At 61.8% G+C, this 19,479-nt stretch overlaps 1 protein-coding gene across 12 annotated transcripts in view; it reads left to right on the top strand.

Moving 5' to 3' along the window:
* RBFOX3 (RNA binding fox-1 homolog 3) overlaps window positions 1–19,479 on the top strand; it is a 190,280-nt gene that overhangs the window by 80,130 nt on the left and 90,671 nt on the right. For 8 of the 12 annotated variants that reach the window (XM_052808259.1, XM_052808268.1, XM_052808260.1 and 5 more), the window contains exon 2: window positions 6,242–6,358. The gene's annotated coding sequence lies outside the window, so the exon portion shown is untranslated. Of the gene's footprint in view, window positions 1–6,241; window positions 6,386–19,479 lie in introns of all 12 variants that reach the window. The other 4 variants (XM_052808269.1, XM_052808265.1, XM_052808263.1 and 1 more) reach the window with 1 other exon arrangement.

Raw genomic sequence — 19,479 nt, 5'->3', positions numbered from 1 at the left:
GCAGCAGCAGGAATAGCTGCCGAGAAGCCGGGTCAGCTACGCATTTGCCAGGGATAAATCCCTGTCCTGGAGCGGGGCTGCTGCTAAAACCTGCCTCTGCCAGGGCAGCCAGCGGGTTCGTGCTCTTTCATCAGGAGGTGGGATGGGGGAGAGCGTTTAAGAAGAAGAAAGAGAAAGGGGAGGGAGGAAGTATAATTATTTTTTCAAATGGCTCTCAGCTGCTGGATGCCTTTAAAGTTCCCTTTGTGTTCCCACGGGTCAGGCTGGGCAGAGCCTGGCCCGGAGCAGCGCGGCGCCGGCCGCCTTTGTCGGCGTGTCTGCGGTCTCGGTTATTAGCTGGGATACGGAGACCCAGAACCTCAGATCTTCTGTGCGGCTGGTGGGAGAAATAAGCAGAGCTGCCTTATCACGCTCATTTAACTGGTTAATACATCTTCAGAGCAAATAATGCAGTCTGTGGGTGAATTGCTTAACCAACCTCATTACTATTGTGCATTTAGCAGCTTGGAGGAAGATAATACCTTTCAGGTTTGACCCAATTTTAGTTTTTGTTGTCATAACCATGGAAAATCGACCTTCAGAGACCCTCCGCAGTGAGCCTGAATAGGAAGTGATTTACAGCAAAAGTGCTGTGCAGAATACTTAATGCACTTGTGCAGAAAAACAGACTGCAACCATCGTCCTGGCATCCCTGTCCCCCCGCAGCAGGTGCTGCCCGCGCTCGCGCTGCCCCGGCTCCGGAGCACGTGCTGCCCGCGCGCGGTCCGTGTGGGACGGGGTCCGCGGCGGCTCGGCCGTACCGCTGCTTTGCCTCGCCTGCACGGTGCCGTGTTTCCCTCCCCGCGGCATCGGGGCACTCCTCGGGTGAGCCGGAGAGGGGCTGGTGTGGGCACCCGCTTCGCTGGGTGCGGGTGAGCCGCTGGCCATCACCGCCGGTGCCGGGGCCGCTCGCTGTGGCGGTGCGGGACCCCTGACGCTGGGGGCTGTCACCGCTGCCCGTGCCAGAGGGGCAGGGTGCATCTGCAGTGCAGTTCTCGGGCTCGGTGGGAGTCGTGCCCCAGCCCCCGGGGTTCCCAGGGCTGTCCTGGGGGAGCAGGCACCCGCAGCCCTGCCTCGGCCCCCGCTCCTACCGCTGGAGGTGGGTGGTGAAGCATCCCGGCCGCTCACGGCCACCGCGCTGCCTCGGAGCATCAGGGGACGGATAAAAAGGTAGAGGGGGATGTTCCTAACTGCAAAATTGAAAACAAAATTGCAGGAGGACTGTAGAGCCGTGAAGCCGGAGGGGTTCGTGTCCCATAGGCTGCCTTCCCGGCTGGCGGGGGGGGCCGGGGCTGACTGATGGATCCCCTCTGTCCCCCGTGGCACTTTCCGGGACTCTTTTCTCCATCCTTTTGTTCAAGATGGTTTCTCCTTCCGTTCGTTGTCTGTCTCTCCCTTCTTTCCTGGCTCTTTTATCTAATAGCAATGCACCTTTAGCACGCAGGGCTCTTTGCTAACTAAGGCTGTGATAACATTCTGTTCTCTGGAGCTGGGCTAGGAAAACGCAAATGCTACGAGCAGGGACACATCCTGCTCCCCAAGCGCCTGGAGTTGCCTCCCCGCTTCGCTCCTAATGAGCACTTTCCTTCCGGCTCGCTCAGCCTGCGCCCGCTCGCAGCCTGTTTCGGGCTTCTTGAGTGCTGTGGTGCACCCCATGGTAAGCGTGCACCCCATGGTAAGCAAGCGTGCACCCCGCGAGCACCTCTCAGCGCGTTCACTCTCAGCCTGGCCGGCTGAGCCCGCCGGAGCCCAGCCGCGGCACGCTGGTGGATGGCCTGGCCTTGGCCGGACTTTCCTCTCCCCGCCGCCGCTTGCGGGTGCTCAGAGCTGCCAGCCCGGTGCTTTTCTGCAAGTGCCCTTCGTCCGCCCGGTTTGCGCCGTGGGAGGCGGTGACAGCCCCGACGCCGCGCCGGCAGCGTTCCCACGGGTGAGATGTCACCCGCGCCTGGCGGGGGTGGTTCCCATCCCTTTGGTTATGTCTGTGGCAGGCAGAGACTTTCCCAGCTCCGGCAGCGGGGGTGCGTGGGACCTTCCTCTCGCTCAGACGGGGAGGAGGGTGGCAGGGAGGTGACAAGCCTTCCTCCCCTTTCCGCGAGGCAGCTGCGAGCGCGACTTTGCCACCCAAGCCTGGCTGCGTGCTGCTGCTGCTGCTGCTGCTGCTGTGTGTGGGTGGTCCCCGCGGTGCGGGGTGCAGCTGACAGCGGAGCCCGGGGCCGGGGGAGCGCTGGGAGCGGGTGCTGCCCGCGGGGTGCTGGTTCCCCCCAGCCCGGCGGTGGGCGACCAGGCTGGCTCCAGCCCCCAGCACAGCCCCAGGGGCCGGAGGGCTCTGCCTGCTCCCGTTTGGGGTTTGGGGGCAGGAGCGGGGTCCTGCCAGCCAGGGGCTGCGGCCGGTGGGGTCAGTGGTGCCGTGGGGATGCTGCAGCGGGGATGTGCTCTTCTCCCTCCTCTCGCCAGGGCTGTGCTGGACTGGGGGCATGAAGCGAGCAGCTAATATTAGATTGCTTTAATTCTGCTGTTTTGCAGCTAAAGGAGAAGCTGCTCCCTCAGCGCAAGAGTTGAAACTCTTTAGCCTTCCTCTGTGTCACCTCTATGGCCATGGATACCTCCAGGTGTGACGTAAGTGAGACTCGGGGAAAAAACATCTTCTGTTCAGCATCAAAATCCTATTACCAAGCGCTGTGTTCTGCTGCACAGATATCAGGCTCGGCACTGATAAGTGGGAAATAGCTCCTGATCTGGGCTGGAGCAGGAGCTGTATCTCGGGCTGCACAGGCTTGGAGTGCTGCTTCAGTGCGTTTTCTGCTGAAAGAGTCCCCGCTCTCCCCCTCCTCTGCAACCAAGGGAAAAATCACTGCGGGTACTCGCCTTCACACCTCCCCCGGCTGTCCCCTCCAGCACTGCCCCGATGAGGGGGATTTCTCCATCACCCCACTGCCACGACAGACCGCGCTGGGCTGGGGTCGGGGCCAAGCATCCTCCAGGGACCGTCCCTGCCGTGGGGGCAGCGGCAGGGGATCAGCTGCCCAAACATGAGTGGGTGCAGCCCGGGTCCTGCACCCCCCCGCAGCAGCAGCAGCAGCAGCAGCAGCTGCGGGGCTGGCCCTGGGATTGCGGATGCTGCGGGCAGCTGCCCTTATTTTTCCATCTCCTCCCTGGGGTGCTGCTGTCTTTGATAAAACCTCTTAGCCTTCCAGGGGTTGGCTTGTAGATCTAATCACAATGTTTTATTGTCTAGTAAAAGCCCGGTGGCTCCTGGGGGAGATGCCCTGTGGGGATCGGCAATCTGCTTTCACACCTCTCCTGGGGCTGCACCGCTTTCCCTGCGTGGGGGGGGATGTTGCAGGAACGGGGCTGGCCGCCGGTGGGCAAAGGTTGCTGCTGGGCCCCCACCGGTCCCGTGCTGCCGGTGGGGAACACACCAGCCCCGTCCCCCTGCACACACATGGGTTTGCCTTTGAAAACAGAAGGTGCTGAAAAAATATACTGTGTTCAGCTTGTTTTAGGGATGCTGTTGGGTTTTCCCTGTGTTTATCGTGTCCTGCGCTCGCTGCATGTGCATGGGGGGTTTTTTTGGTCTTGGGTAAACCCAGCGATGCGAGCGTGGAAGCTGTAGCTGAATGAGTTTGTGTTGGAAATAAGGTGTTGGGGAGGAAACCCAGGGGTGCTGTCTCCAGCGCTGGGCTGCGGTTTGGTGGGGAGGGCTCTTGGTTGCTGAAGCCCCGGGGGAAGTGATTTGAGAGCAAAGCTGGGCTCAGGCAGGAGTTGTCGTTTCTTGCAGGGACTTCTGGGTGAAGTTCTTTGCCCTGTGTGGGGCAGGAACTCAGAGGAGATGATCCTTGTGTTCTTCCCAGCCCTCACGCCCAGCTCCCTCGCAGGCTTAAATACGGCTCGTGCCTCAAGCACCCGCGTTGGGCTGGTTCCCCCGGAGGTGCCGGGCTCGCCGGCTGCTTTTCCCAGGGAACGCGGGGTGCCCGACACTGGCTTGGGCAGCGTGGAGGTGCCCGTCCTGGCTGCCTGCTCCGTTCTCCGGCCGGCCGGCGGTGCGTGCCGGGGGCAGCCGGTGAGCAGGGTGGGGGCTGTGTCGGGGCGAGCGGAGGGGAGATGTGTGCGTGATTAAAAAGTCCCTCAGGAGCCAGGACGGCCGAATCCCTGCTGAACCCCCAGCTCCCCTGCAGTTCCTGGTAAAACACACATAACCCAAGGCAGAGAGAAGAGGGGCTGCAACGGTGGGACAGGAGAGGACAGCAAAGGGGGTCCTGCACTGGGGGGGTTAGGAGGTCAGGCTGTGACAGACCAGTATTAAAGGGGACTGGGATGGAAGGGGTGGGGAGCATGAAGTTGTGCTGAGCTGTGCTCTAGCTCTGCAAGCTAATCGGGAGCAGAGCCTAATAAGCAGGACTAATGAGGCAGAAGGGGAATTCCAGCAAGTTTGGGGAGGCTGGGGAGTTCCTGTGCTGTTCACTGTTTCTCTGGGGGTTTTCTGTCGTCTCTTCCCAAAAGTGGTGATGGGTTCCTGTCACGGGGATGGTGCCTGCTCCCAGCAGCATGCTTGGCGTGCCTGGTGTGCCTGGGTTTTGCGTCAGAGCCCGACGGCTGCACCCCAGAGCCGGGTGACTGCTGGCACCGGTCCCAGCGTGTCTGCATGCTCCAGGCTGCTCCTGGGGCCGGAGGGACGCGTGCCCCGGAGGTGTCCGTCCCTGCTCGGTAGCTGGGGATGCTGGAGCCTGAAGACAGGAGATGGGTGTCACCACGGGGCTGGGAAAGGACGGCGATGTGGGGCCGAGGGCTTGTCCTGAGTGCTGAGACTTGGGCCGTGCGCCTGTCTGCTTTCTGCATCGATGGAGACAGCCGTGGGAGCGTGCCCACCCGGCAGCCCTGGCCATCTCCTACCCCCGGAGGCCGGGGAGCCACAGGGGCAGTTCTGTGCCGTGTTCGGGATCCCTCTGCCCATCTTCCTCCATGTCCTCCCCTGGCCAGCATCTGAGAGCATCCATGGGCTGCCTGTCAGCTGCTTGCTGGCTCTCCTGCCCCTTCCCCAGGGCTGCCATGCTGCCGCACCACTGGGAGGTGGCATCCCCGTCTGGGTGCTGCGCTGCTTCGTTTATTGGGATGCTGCTGGGATGGATGTTTGGGGGATGCTGGTGGCTTCGCACAGCCCGGGCTAGCAGCCTCTCCTGGGGATTGCTGCAGAGCCGGCCTGGGGGCTCCTGGCTCCCTTTCCACTTTCCTCTTGGTTTTGGCTGATTTGAAGGCAGGAGGGTGATTCGTGAGCCACACCACTGCGGGCATTTTTTTTTTTCTTTTCTCTTCTCCTTGGCTTTTTAATGAGCCAACCTTGGAGGACCTTGAGAGACGCTCCTGCAGCTTTGCTGTGACTTATCTCCCGGCCTCTGCCCCCTATTCCGCCGAGGGGATAAATCTCAGCTCCCAGCGCGGAGCCGGCGCGCCGAGCCCGTCCCGCCGCGCGGTGCAGGCGTCATAACTCACGGCGGGCGGGGGGGGCTGCCTGGCGGAGGTCGCGGGGTGGACGTCGCCGCTCGGCGCCGTGATGGATGGGCTGCCCAGGGGGGAGCAGGGAAAAAAGTCCCATTACAATGGGGGACAAGCTGTTAAATTATCTCCCGTTCATCCTGGGTCGGGGAAAAACAAACCAGACCTGCTGAGAGTGACGTGGGACTGCGGGCTGCCTCTGAGGAGCCTTTGGGGGGGGACGGGTGGGTCGGGGGGTATTTTTTCTCTTAGGAAGAAGCCTTTGCCTTTCCTTGTGTCCATCCTGTGCTGTTCGTTGAGGCCAGGGCTTGTGCTCCCTGGGGAGGCAGGACCAGCCTCAGCATCCTGCATCAGTGCAGAGACCGGGACGTGGTCCCGCTGGGGACCCCCGCACCGGGGACCCGCTGTGCACCCCTTGCAGCCAAGCCCCGTTCCCCAGGGCCGGACACGCTTCCCCCTCCCCAGGGGGCTTTGCCCGTGGGCAGGGCCCTGCCTGCCGGGCTGCCTCTGTGCGTGTTGGGCAGCCGAGCCACGCTCCAAAGCTGTTCTCTAGCCGTGAGATAATTGTGCTGTTAAAAGAGTCGGACAAGTGGCGTGCGAGTCTCTGGAAGCTGTGGCGTTCAGAGGCGCCGAGCTCTGCGGCGTCCTCCTCCGTTATTAGCAGTGATGCCTACACAGGGATGGGACTGGAGCCTCTCCCTCTCTCTTTCAGGCTGAGAAGCTGCTGCCGTGAGACCTCGACGGCTCTTCCTGACGGCTCCGAGGGGCAAACGCGAGCGTGAGCTCCCGCCTGCGACCGCAGCACGAGGTACCTGCTCTTGGCCTCCAGGTACGTCGCTCCCACCGAGCAGCCCAGGTAGGGGGGAGCATGGAGACAGATCTTGGTTGAGGATGAAGCTGCTGCTTCCCACGGGCCGTGCCTGGGGCAGCAGCCTGCGATTCAGCCCCTCGTGTGCTTTGCACCAGCACTGGGTACAGATCCCGTGCCCACCCGTGGTGGCACAAATGCCCAAGGTCCAGGCTGTCGTGAGATGACCTGGTGAAGGGGAGCGTCGCGGGGAGAAGCCACAGTCCTCATGGGATGGGGTGGGGGGAGGATCTGGTCCTGCCCCACAGGCTGGGCTCCCTGCTGCTCTGGGGGGATCGGTCCCGGCCATCTCCCTCCTGCTCGCTGCAGAAGCACAGGGGTCCCCCTGCACGGGCAAGGGAGCGTGTGAGCACGATGCACACGCAGCCCTGTGCATCGCAGCCCGGCTGGACCTGCCGAGACCCAGCTCTTGGCACAGACCGTGCCACAAAAACCCACCGTGGCTACGTGCGTGGCTTCTGTTTGTTCTGGTTTGAACTCGTCCCTGTCAGTTCACGTTACACGGACTAAAACCCTGCATCGTGCTGACACCAGCCTGCACTGGGAGCTTGCACCAGCTCAAGAAGTAGTTAAAATTTAAACTTAGCAAAGGCAGTGTGACTTTCTCCTCCAGACGAGCCATCGTTCCTGTTTCTTCCCAGCATTGCGAGTACCCGAGGGTGCAGGCGGCTGTTGGAGGGGCTGCGGCAGTGCTGTTGCAGCCACGCTTTCAATGCGACGGCTGGGGACTGGGTGCTGCTTGGGGACAGGCCACGCGGCGCCGTCTACCACTGCACGCATCTCCCGGCACACTGCCCTCCCGGCTGCTGCTCCTGGGGGACCCCCAGAGCCGGGACCGCTCTTCTCCCGGCTGGCGTGAGCAGAGGGGAGCGCCTGGGTGGGAGCGGGCGCCAGCAGAGCCGTGCATCGCCGGCCGGCTCAGCCCGCCGCAGGGGTCCCAGCGCTGGGGAACCATGCGTCCCCGCCTCGCAGCGCTGCTCGCTGCACGCCAGCTCCTCTGCTCTGCCCCGGTCCCAAGTGCATGCTTGGAAATCATCAAATAGGGAGCGAGATTTTGAGCATCCTTGTCCCTCAACTGGGGCAGAGGTCGTCCCGAGCTGGGGATTAGAGAAGCCTCGCCTCTGCGAAGAGGCTGTGCAGATGGATTTCCCCAGCTGCATTAATCAGTTTGAAGGCAGCAAAGGCAGCTGAGCTCTGTGTATCACCTTGAAGCTTTTTTTTGTCTTTTAGAAAACTTTGGGTGGATGTTATTGCTCATGAAAGCGAGGGGCTGATCATGCTGGGAAGGAGCAGGCGTAGTGTGGGCTGGCACTATTATGCAAGCTTCCCACATGCCGCTCTGCCAGTGCACTCCGTTCCAGAACAACAGCACGCGCCCGCGTGCCAGCCCCGAGCCCACCCCCGGGTCTGCCGGAGCACCGCGGTCCCGCTCTGCCCACGTCGCCTTTGCCGCGGACCCAGCCTGCGCTGCCCGCACCGCGCTCCTGCCCTGCGCAACCCGCTCCCGCAAAGAGACGTGAGCCCGGCGGGTGGGCAGGGACGGCAGGGCGAGGGGGGGTGCGCGGTCCTGCCTGGCCTCTGCCAGAGTTGGAAGCGTGGGGCTGCGCCCCGAGCTGGTCGTGGGAAGAGGAGCTGAGTAAGGCTGCCCCACAGCACCGCGGTGTGCCGGAGCCGGCCCATCATGAGCGCCCTGTCCGGAGCAGGAGCACTGGGAGTTTTTCTCCCGGGACCTTGCGGTGCGCTGGGGCACGTACAGGTCTTGGGGCTGGGGTTGTGCTGCTTTTCATGGGGGTTTGGAGTCAGGTTGTTACCCCAGCAGTGACGTGCGTTGTGCCCCCACGTGGGGAGGGAGGTGACCGTCCCTGGGGAACACGCTTCATCCGCTGCCGGGACCCCCTCTGGGCACCGGGGCAGAGGTGGGCTTGCTTGTGCTCAGGCCACCGAGCCTCTTCCCCAGCCAGATTTTCTCCCTGCTGCTTTCTTCTTTGCCCTTAAACCTCCCTCCCTGAGAGCCGTCTCCCTCACAGGGGCCTTGCGTGAAGGCTTTGGGTTGCCGGCCATGAACGGCAAACGGGGGTGCTGGTGGTGTGCATGAGGCTCGCTGGGATGGCGGGGAGCAGCCTGGAGCACGGAGGAATGTGCCGTTGCAGAGCCCCTGCGACGACTCTCCCCATCATCCCCAAACCCACCGGAGCCCCCCTGGGAGGAGAGCGCTCCTTAAAGTAAGGCTTGAAGATGAGCAGTGGAGAAACATCTGACAGGGGAGCCCTCGAGGCGCTTTTGTTCCAGCGAGTGGGAGTGCGAGATCCGCTCAGACATGAAAGGCTGCGCAGCTCCGTCCCCAAAGTCACGGCGAGGAGGAGGACGGGGGGTGTGCGGCTGCACAGGGAGGTCATCCCGGGAACGACTGGCACCGGGATCCCCGCTCCCTCCCTCCCCTCCAAGCAAGTAAATTAGGTCACACTTGAAAGTCAGTTTCTTGGCTGTGGATTTAATTTAGCTTTTCCAGGCTAGTTATCATATAATAAATTCCAGGAGATTTATAGAAAACATGCCCAGGGAGGCTTAGCCAGTGTGTAACAAGATTTGTGCCTATTTCCCGCTGTCGAGCAGCTCCAGCGAGCGCAGTGCTGCCGGCAGACGCGCAGGCAGGGCTGGCAGCCCCGCGGGAGCTCCCCGGGGGGTTGGCCCCCAGGACCGGGCAGCCGTGGCGGTGGGGAACCATCACCCCACGGCTCTCCGGAGCGCGGGAGCATCCCAAACGCAGACGTCCTCTGCCCCAGCTTGCCGGCAGCAGCAGCCGCTGCCATAAATCACCCAGGAGCGGGTGCGTTCCCCGTGGCCGTTCATCACTTGTCTTCTCGCATCGGCTCGACATGAGCAATGTCAAGTGGGATCCCGTCCCGGCGGTGCCCGGCACGCGAGCCGCAGGCAGGTGATGCCGGCAGCAGCGGCGGTGTGAGGACTCGGCAGCCCTGGGCTCGGTGCCAGAGGGGAGCGATGGGGGGGTTTGGGGGGCCACCGGGTGCCTTTCTGCTCGAGGGGGGGGGAAGGTATGTGGGAGACATCCCTGCCTGGGAAGACCTTGTGTCCTCTCCTCCGTTGCTCCCGGGGCGCAGGTGGCCGTGAGACAGAGCTAAAATCTGCAGCTCTTTGCTCTCCCCGCTGCTGGAGGCGGGTTTCCCACCGCTCTGGGAAAGGCCGAGAAGGGAAAAGTGCTTGGGTTTGTAGTGATTTATGATACTTGCAGCACACCGGCAGCTAAGTGGCTGGGAGAGCGCCGGCTCGGCACAGAGGGCACTGCCAGCCGCGCTCCCCACTCTGTCTCTCACTGCTAACGCCGCCCAATTAGTGTCTTATTAGTCACTCCGCGTGTTAAAGCATTAAGAACAATTAAGGGTGAGAAGAGTTTCCAGATGTAGCGGCAAGCGCTGGAGCTGGAAGCTGGCAGCTCCACTGGCTGCTCCCATATGGAAAGGATCTCACGCACAGTGGGGCTTGCTGTCGGACCACAAGGACCAGCCCGCGGGTGCTGGGGCCGGCACGGGGTCCCAGGGCCACTGAGGTGCGGGCAGCCGGTGGGCGACCCCGCTGCGGTGCAGCCCCAGGGGCAGTGCCCGCCTCTGCCGTCAGCGCAGCGGCTGGGGGTCTCGCAGAGGTGGGATAGAGCCACGGGGGTTTGGGGGTGAACGTGGGAAATAGCCGCTGGGATGCTTGCTGCCGGGGGGAACGGCCGGGCGCTGCTCCTGCCCCCACGGCAGAGGTGGCCGCGCTGCCCCGAGCAGGGGGACGCACCTCCGAGCACTGCTCGAGCGCCTTGGACGTGCTCCCCGTTATTAAGTTTGCAAATGAACTCAAGTCAAATATTTATTTATTGGCTGGGCTGGGTGTGAGTCAGAGTCCCTCCGCTCGGCGCCCAGCCGTCGCTGGCAGCCCCGCGCCGCGCCGTGCCTTTTCTGGCGAGAAAACGGGGCTGGGAAAGCGCCTGGCTGCGAGCAGCTACAAAAGTGCATCTGGGACACAGCGTGTGGGGGACAACCGCCTCGATAAAGATAGCGCCCGTGTTGTGACACTTTGAAGCGCAGGAGAAGTAGCACAAGCAGAGACGAATGGGACTTCAGAGCCCCAGCGCAAGTGACTTCAGCTCCCCATAAATAGTCTCTGGGCAGCGCTGGAGGGAGGGGGCCTGGAGCAGGCAGTTCCTGGGGGCTGTCGTGGGGCTCCCGCGGCTGGTCCCCCCCCACGCAAGGTAGGTCTCACCCCCACCATTGCACCCACCGTTGCACCCCACCTCGTTGCATCGGAGGGGGCCACCAGCCAGGGGCCGGGGAGGCGGCGGTGGTCTCTGGCCGGCACAGGCGATGGGGTGCGCGGCTGAGCGGGGCTGGCCGGGTGCCGTTCCCGTGCCGCTTGCCGGGTGCGCTCCTCCTTGCTCGCCTGCTCTCTGGGCAGCGACCCACGGCCAGCTCGTTGGCTCGGGTGAATGTATTTTATCTTGGCAGCCTTGGCGTGTTTGCCTGCTTGGGGCGGTCGTACTTATAGCCGTGGCCTCTCCATGCTCCTCGGCAGATAACCCCTGGCCCTGCGACTGGTGCTTCAGGAGGTTTTTCCGTCTGTTCCTGGAGGCTTTGGGTGCCCTCGTGATGCGGAGGCTCTCTGCTCCCGGAGTGGGAGGCTGCCCCAGCCCGGGTGCTGCTTGCCCGGGGTTGCCTCGCTGGTGCGAGGGATGGGGGTCTCCCCCGGTGGGGGGTGCTGCGGTCCCCCCCTGCTTGCTGCAGCTGGGGCCGAGTGAGCGCCGCAAGATGCTGGCATGCAGCCGGGGCGGCGGAGGGGAGGACGGTGGCCTTCGGCGTGTTGGAATAATTTCTCTCCTGCTCTTTCCAGGGCGAGGAGCGGTTCTTGGACAGATGGTGTTTTTGAGTGACCTTGTAGCTCTGAGCGATTCCCTCGGCTGCTGAGTAATGGTGGGAGCCGCAGGAAGCGAGCAGCGGTGCTGCAACCTGCTCGCGCCGGTGGGAGTTTGTCAGGGAGCCAGGGCTGGGGAGGGATGTGGGGTGAACCAGGGGATGGAGCCAAAGCCCGAAAACCATGACGTAATGGCTGCAAGGAAATTAAATCTGCACCGTGATCCCCCGCTCCCCTCGGCTGTGGGAAGAGCGCGGCGTGTCTGGTGAGACTCTTCTGACGCTCCCTGACAGCTCCTCCATCCCGTGCCCCCGTCTCCTTCGCCTCGGCAGTGAGATCGCTCCTCCTGCTCTTCTTTGGGAAGAGCCTGAGCTTTCTCCAAGAGCCAAGGCAGCGGTGCCGGCCGTCAGCGTGGCTGGGGCCAGGCATGGGGGGGAAGTCCCCCCCGCCGCCGCCGGTGGCGGGTGCTGCAGGATAGTGCTGCCGCCTGCGCTGAGCCCCCCGGGAAGAGGGTGCGTGGTGGGTGGGAGGCCGGGTCATGCCCGTGAGGGCTGAGCCGCTCGGCGAGGGCACTGGGTGCTGGTGGGGGTGTTGAGCCCGAAAGGCAGGGACGGACGGTGCTGCACACCCCCAGCGCTGGGACGGGTCTGCAGCGGCGAGGCGAGCCCCCCAACCCAGCAGATTAGGGTGGAGCGTGGGGTGGGACATACCCCTGTGGGAAGCGGGGCCTTCTGCTCCCCGGGAGCGCGGTGTGGGGTTCACTGTCCCCCACCACCTCCGGTGCGGCGGCGGGCTGGGTCTGGCATCGCCGCTCGGGGCGCAGCCCCAGATGCAGCAGAGCGGCAGCGGGCAGAGCTCACCTGCCCCCAGGGCTGGGGCTGTTCAGCTGCTACCCACCCTGCCCGGCAGGTCTGGCTGCACCCCGACCTGCTGACCCCCAAAATCGGCAGGGGCAGTGTCTGAAGGGCTGTGTCTGCTGCCTGAGCGCTGCCTCTGTGAGACAGAAGCCGAAGACGGCTGAGAGTGCAGCAGGTAGAAAGGCTTTTGCGATATGAAGTTTGTCTCACAGCTACAATCTAGGACTGCAGTCCTAAGAGAAAAGAGCTAAGTGTGGGTAAAACTGCACTTCGAGGGTCGCCTTTGCCATCGAGGAAGAGTCGCTCCTGGGTGAGCCTTAGCGTGCTCCTTTGACACCCTTGCGGCTACCTACCAGCTACATGAAGGCTGCAGCACCAAGAGGTGTCCTAAATTGAGGAAGGAACAAGGAGATCTTGGCACCAGCCCGGAGCATCATTTGCATTCAGGCGCAGCTCCCCGCTGCGAGGGCGGCGGGGGCCCCGGCAGCGCCTCGGGGTGAGGAGCGCGGCCGGCATGCCGGCTCTGGCTGTCAGAGCATCCCTTGGGACCGCCGCGGAGGGAGCTGTGTCTCGGGGATCGCCCTGCTCCAGGTTTCTTGTTTTCATGCTTCTCTGCTTCAACTTTGTGTCTGAGTTTGCCATCCAAGATCTGTGCCTCTGCTCCTTCAAAAAGGGAATTGCCGTCTTGCTTCGGCAGCCGGTGGCCCGGTGCCTCCCTTCGCTTCCGAGGGAAGATGCTCCAAGCGCCGTCCCAGCTCAGCAGCTCTCGCAGAGCCCGTGGGCTGGCGGGGCTTTGGGTGAGGGGGGGGCCGGGCCGTGTGTCCCTCGGGGCTGACGGGGGCTGTCAGGAGGAGGCTGCCCGCAGCAGTATCAGCGTGGGCTTCTCCAAACCTTTCCCTACAATTCCTGTAGGATGTAATCTGATAAACCATGGTGGGGCTGTTTCTGTTCCTGTCTGTTCCTCTGCTCTCTGGGGATGCAGAGTGTCTCACCTTCCTGTAGGATGGACCTCAGGGAACACCCAGGGCCCGGCAATTCCCAGCTGGATTCAAGCGGTCCGTCGTGGTGTCCCATGGAGCAAGATGCTGCTGGCCCGGCTGGCCCCTGCCCAGGGGCTGTGCGGAGCGGGCAGCTCCTGCCTGGCAGCCTCTCCGAGCTGGGATGTGGAAATGCAGCAGGGCAGAGGGGAGCAGCGGAGGGTGTGCGGGGGTCCCGCAGGTCTGCGAGCGCAGCAGGTCGGGGCGCAGGACTCAAAGCTGCTCCAGAGTCACCGGAGGGAACGAGCTGGGGGTAAAGTGCTCCTGCTGCGTGTCCGGGTGAGGTGGGAGCACTGTGCAGAAGAGAAGGATGCACGTACCGTGCGGTGTTCTGCAGAGGGGATGGGGACCGTCCTCCCTGGGGTGCCCCGCGCCGGTGGCAGTGCTCCCGGGCAGGAGAGCTGCCTGCGGAGGCGGGGGTGGCTGCGGTCGGAAGGCTCTGCGCTGGGGATGGGGCAGGGTGGGAGAAGGGGATGGACCCTGCCGGGTCCCCTGCCCCTCGCGCTGCGGGTGCTGCTGGGGAAGGCCGGCTGCTGCTGGGTGCTCAGATGTGGTGCATCGCCCGCAGCCGCCGGTGCCAGGCTGCCTTGCAGCATCTGAGCAGCTCCAGTTACTTAACATGCAGCAAGTGTTGTACTCGGAGAAATTTAGACGTAATTTTTTTGTGCTTGCATGTAAATGTGGGTAGGTGCTGTCCTGATTGATGGCAATTAGCATTTTCTAACGGTAACAGATGTTCAGATTGCCAGGAGGCTGGTACCTAACGCCCACACTGCCATCTGTTCCACTGGGCACTGCCTGGGGAAGCGATACCAGCGCCGCAGACCTGCGAGTCCTTGGTGGGGTGTATTTAACAGTATTGTGCAAGGGTTTTTAAAATTTTTTTTTTCTGGGGGAAAATAATAATAATAAAGACGTTTTCAGGTTTATAAATAGTACACTCTGTTTATTATGGGATGGAGACTTTCCATCTGATTAGCAGCCTAGATTTCTGCATGGAGTTAGGGAAGCGGTCTGGACAGCGCATGGAGCAGGGGTGCCTGGCACACGGTTTTCCAGGGCTGCGGTGGGAAGGGGCTCTGGTGCGGTGGTGGCTGAGGGTGTCCGTGGGTGAACCCGCCGTTCTCTGCCTGCTCCCCACAACGGGCGGTCACTGCTCTGCGGGGGAGAGGGCTGCCCAGCTGTGGCATGTGGCTCGTCAGCTCCAGTCATGGAAATGGTGAGACATCTGAGTACCATTTAAAAGGAGTTTAAAGGCATGGTTTAGGAAAAGGCCCAGACCCCTGAGCCCGGTCCCTGCTGTCCACGTGGTCCCAGCCGCAGCCCCTTTCCTCACCCTCCTTGTGCACAGAAACCTCCTGATTTCCCTCCTGCCTCCCTTTATTTGCAGCCTTTTACACCCATTTATACTTGTGCCAACATTGTTCTTTAGCTCGAACAGCTCCTCTCTCTCCCCAGTGCCTACTCCCCGCATATTTATAGAGAAGAAGCTTTGGCTGGGCTCGGACGAGCTCCTCTGTCCTTCTGTCCTTCTGTCGGCTCCCCAGAGCGGCTGTCCGTCCCCTGGGCAGCCCTGCCCTGCTCCTCCATCCCAGCCCCTCTCACGCGTGGTCACCCAGCGGTACGGATCCGGCCCCAGCGGAGCATCGCCCAGTGGCGTGGCTGCTGCCTGCTTTCTCCTGGAAATCTCTTTGCCAGGCAGCCTAGAAACACACTTGCTTTTTTCACAGATACAGGAGCTGGTGACTCATAGTCAGCTTGTAACTGAGTAATATACCTAGATGTTTCTCTGTGTGTTTTTCCAGGTTAGAGCAGACATTCTCGCGTAGTCCTTATGTTCAGCATTTTGAACTTTGTGCTGTTTGGTCGCTCCAGTCTCGAGGTCTGCCAGCACCCCCGGGCTGAAGCCTCTCCTCCTGCACGGCAAATGCCTCCCCCGGCCCTCGCCAGCCCGTCTCGTTGGGGTGCTGCTGCTGGCCAAGCCGCTCGCGTTCCCCTTGTCTGAAGGAAGATACCAACTTGTCCTGGCATGAGCTGCCTTTGGTAAGGCAATGTTACATCTTACCTGTTTGTCATGTATTTCCACCTTGTTTTTCATTGAGCTTCTGTTCTGTGTGTTGGGGAGGTCTGGGGGGGGGGTCTGGGGGGTCTCTCCTTGCCCCTGGCTCCTTTCTTGGCTCCGTGCTGCTCTTTTCCAGTGCTGTGGCCCATTGCAGCTTGACACGTCTGTGGTCGGGCTGTGAGTTGGGCCAGTTCTGGAGGGTTTCTGGGATGGAGGTTTCCTCTTTCCTCTGGCTTGAACTCATTGGACGTTTTGAGTTTTGCTCCTGCTTTGGAGACTGTAGCTTCAATTTCTGTTCCTCCATTCTGTAAAGCAGCCTGCAGACGTCAGTGTGTTAATCACCATCCCTCCTGAAAGCCGAAGCTAATTGTTCAATCAGTTTTCAGGCAACACCTAGGTTAGTTTTATCTCTACTCATCCATGCTGTGTAGCAGCCTCACTTTTTTCTGTATTATCTTTTTATTTGCATAACTAATGAACCTTTTACTATTTTGCCGCAGCATCTCGTTCAGCCCCCCTGGCAATCCTCGCTCTGCCCCGTGCTGCCTGGCACACGAGCTTTTCTGTGCTGCTGCTGCCTCTCCCCTGTTCCTTGCAGGCTCCCTTTGCTCGGCTCAGGTCCTGCTGGCTTGGTTATATATCCGCTCAGTTCTGGGTCGGTTCTCTGGGAGCTTTCTTCCTCTTGCTGAGGACTTTATTTACTCCTCCTGCATTAAATAAAATTCTGCTGGCCTTACAGCTGAAGGCTGCAGCCTCTTAGGTCCTCTTGTCTTTACTCTTGGAGCTAGCCCTAACATACAGATATATTTTTGTTTGCTATTGTGTTACTTAGACTGACTCAACACGTGGCCATCTGAGCCAAGGTTGTTTTCTGCAGCCATTCCTCCTGTTCCGTGTCTGTGCCAGGCCCTTCGCGTGGCAGGAGGACGGTCTGTGGAAGCCCCACACCGTGCCTGGAGATGTCAGGCTGCCAGAGAGGTGCAGATGATGCCCTTTATTGTAAGCTGCAAAGTGCCATAAAGGCATGAAAAGATTCCTGCTGGAAGTCGTGCACCCGTCAGGGGAGAAGCTGAAAGACAAATGGATGAAAAATGCTGAAAATCTCAGATATGTGGTTTGCAAAATGTTACTGTGTCGTTGCTGATTCCTCGCAGAAGGAGCAGTGAGTCACAGGGCCAGGCGAGGCTGGCCTGGAGGAGTTAACGATTCCCCCAGAATCCCTTTGCTCATCCCGGACAGGCTTCCTCAGCCGGGCTCGGGGTGTCCCGCTGGCACGTGCACATGGGTTGAGGCAAGATGCCAGGAGCGAGACCACGCCACGGAGGTCCCCAAGTAGATGAAGGAGTTTGTTATTTCCTAGAGGTCAGGTCAGCTTGAAAACGTGCTGGGGGGAAAAGAGAAACCTGAGCTTTTTTCCATTAAATTGTGCCCAATGACAAGACCGTCCCTGGGCGATCTGGCAGGCGGGTGCTCTGCTCCCCGGGGTGTGCCGGTGCGGCGCGGGGGCACCCAGAAGGCGATGTGAGGCTTTGGGGAGCCGTCGAGGCTCAAGGTGCCGTGTGCCGTGGCTGGACAGAGGTGCTGGTCATCGGTGCAGGCGGGGGACAGCTCCCCCCGGCTCTTGCCCATTCCCTGCTCACCAGCACGTGACATTCCCCGCCAGATCCTTTGGGTTTTGTCCTTCCTGGGAGAGCTTCCCCATCTGTAGCGTGTCCCAGCTATTTCTGTTACCCTGCTGACCATCCTGCTCCCTTCTTCTGTCTGTTTGTTGCGATACCGTAATTTGGGTGATATCCCCTGGGAGAGGAGGCGGTTGCTGCCTGCCCCCGGCTGCGGGAGGGAGCTGGGAGGCTCTTGGGATCGTTCGGTCGTGTCCCCGACCGCGCCGGGCTGGACCAGCTGCTCCATCCCCCGGTGCTCACCAGGTCCCGCCGGCCGAGGCAGACGGCGGCGGGTGATGCTCTCACCTTGGTCTGGTGGGGCCAGGAGGGGTCTGCCGCTGTCACCAGGAGCAGTCCCTGGGAGCTGCAGGTGCTAAACCTGTGCACGGGGCCATCGCCGGACACCAGCAGCTGACCCGTGGCATCCCCGCGGTGCCACCGCGGAGACGAGCCCCAGTCCTGCCCTCACCTGCGGCCACCGTGTCCCCTGGCCGCCCCGCGCGGGGCTGGGGCCGTGTAGCACTTTGACTGGCACAAAGTTGTTTCCATGACACATGATTAGCTCTTCCCTGGGCATCATTAACATTTCTCTAAAAAGACCCTGGCGTTCTGCCAGCTGCTTTGTAAGCTGCTTCAGAGGAGAGGAAATCAGCTCGTCTCCTTGGCAAACTGGGCCAGGGGATGGAAGTTTTCCGATGCAGCTCGCTGTTCAGGGCAGGAACCTGCTCACCGGTGGGAGCAAGCGTTCCCCAGGCCACGCCATGGATTTCCCAGTGCACGGCCATTACCCGGCTGTACCGCTCGGCTGCCAGCGGCAAGAGGGGTGGTGATTAAATGACAAAAGGTGAATTATATAGAAAGTGCTTTCCTCCTCTCCAGAGAGCTCCCACGCTTTCTCTGAGGTTTGATTCTGAGGCATTTCTGTATTTTTTCTTTCCCTCTCCCCCTCCCAGTTTTCCTTTTAAAAACATGAGTCAATTGTAGTGTGCACAAAGGGGAATACTGGGAGCCGGGGCTGGATGCTGCAAGCTGCGGAGCCCTGCTGAAATAAATCCTGTCCTTGGCACTCGGCTGCTCCAGCTCGGGGAGGCTTTGCTGGGCTCAGGAGCAGCAGGCGAGCCGGGTCCTCCATTTCAGTGTCTGGGGTTTCCCTCTGGTGTGCCCAGCTGGGAAGAGCCCCTGCAGCACGAGCTGAACCCCTCAGCCTTGCTGAGCCCCGGGACCCCCCTCCTGGGCAGCCTCTTTGGGGGACGGTGCTGGCGAGGGCATCGCTGGGGGCCGGGGCAGAGCTGTGCCCGCTGTTGCTGGTGTGGCGACGAGAGGCACCGTGGAGGTTCGGGTCCCTGGAGGGGACGGTGTCCTCTGCTGTCCCGGCCTCCTGCAGCATCTCCCTGCTGCTGGCTGGAGCGTGGTCCCTGCTCTGCCAACGGGACAGGCAGCAGTCCCGCGCCTCCGGGTGCTGCTGGGGCTGCAGGGGCGAACCGGCAGCAATTTTCCAGCGGCCCATCCTGCTCGGGATGCAGGCTTCGTTCCCCCATCTCCCTTTCCACTTTCCTTCCCCACACAGCCCACCGTGTCCCCGGACACCAGGCCGGTCAGCAGCCAGGCTGTGCCACCATCCGGGCAGGGAAAAGCCTCCGCTTTAGCCCGTGCGCTCCCCCATCAATACCGACCAGTGGCTGGGCACGCTCTCCTTTCGGCTTTTTTTCCACGTCCATATCCAGTGTTCACGGCAGCGGGAGCGGAGCGAGCCGCACCCGGGGAAAGGTGACCCCCGTTACTGATTACTTTTTAAATTCTGCCAGAGCTGGCCTCTGGCCCAGTCGTTTCCCCCTCGGAGGCAGAGCCGTGTGCTGGCAGGGGAGGAGAGGCTGAGGGCAGTCAAATAAATCAGGTGATGGATTGACTCGGGGCCAGGCTGGAAAGGTTTATCAGCTGCCATCGCCAGGTGCTTCTCCGGCTGCAGCAGCCCACTGGGGCTGGTGATGGTGAGCGGGCTGGGGGCTGCACTGGCGCAGCCCCCGGGAGCGGGTGTGCACCCCAGGACCCCACGGTTCCCGTGGCCGCATCCAGCAGCCCGGCAAACTGGGGAGCTCTGGTCTTAAGTTCAGAGCCGTGGAATTTGGTTTGCTTCGTTCATCCGTGTTCTCGTCAGGTTTGGGACCTGGCAGCGTCCCTGAGCCGTGGCTGCCACGCGGCGCTGCTGGAGTTTGGGATCGGCTCAGGAAAGGCTCCGGGGCAGCTGGACCAGCCGGGGGTGAGGCTCAGCCGCTGCTCTGCTGCAGCACCGGGAAACCTGAAGGCACTTCTCTCTCCCCTTTAAATGAGCTGTTGGCCCTGGCCAGAGCCGGGCATGGTGCGTGGTGAGGTGGGGGGCACGGAAGCCACCGTGTTGGGCAGAGGAGCCGGTGGGCAGCGGGCGGAGGAGCCGGCAGGCAGCAGGCAGCTTTGGGACGAGCCAAAGCCTCACCCTGGTGTGCGTGAGTTCGGACCTCGCTGCAGAGCTGGTCCCAGAGCGCCCAGTGCTGCACAGGAGACGTGGGCTGGGGATGGAGCGAGG

The sequence above is a fragment of the Harpia harpyja genome, chromosome 14 (assembly GCF_026419915.1).
Source record: "Harpia harpyja isolate bHarHar1 chromosome 14, bHarHar1 primary haplotype, whole genome shotgun sequence".
Lineage (NCBI taxonomy): Eukaryota > Metazoa > Chordata > Aves > Accipitriformes > Accipitridae > Harpia > Harpia harpyja.
This window is presented reverse-complemented; position numbering and strand designations above follow the sequence as displayed.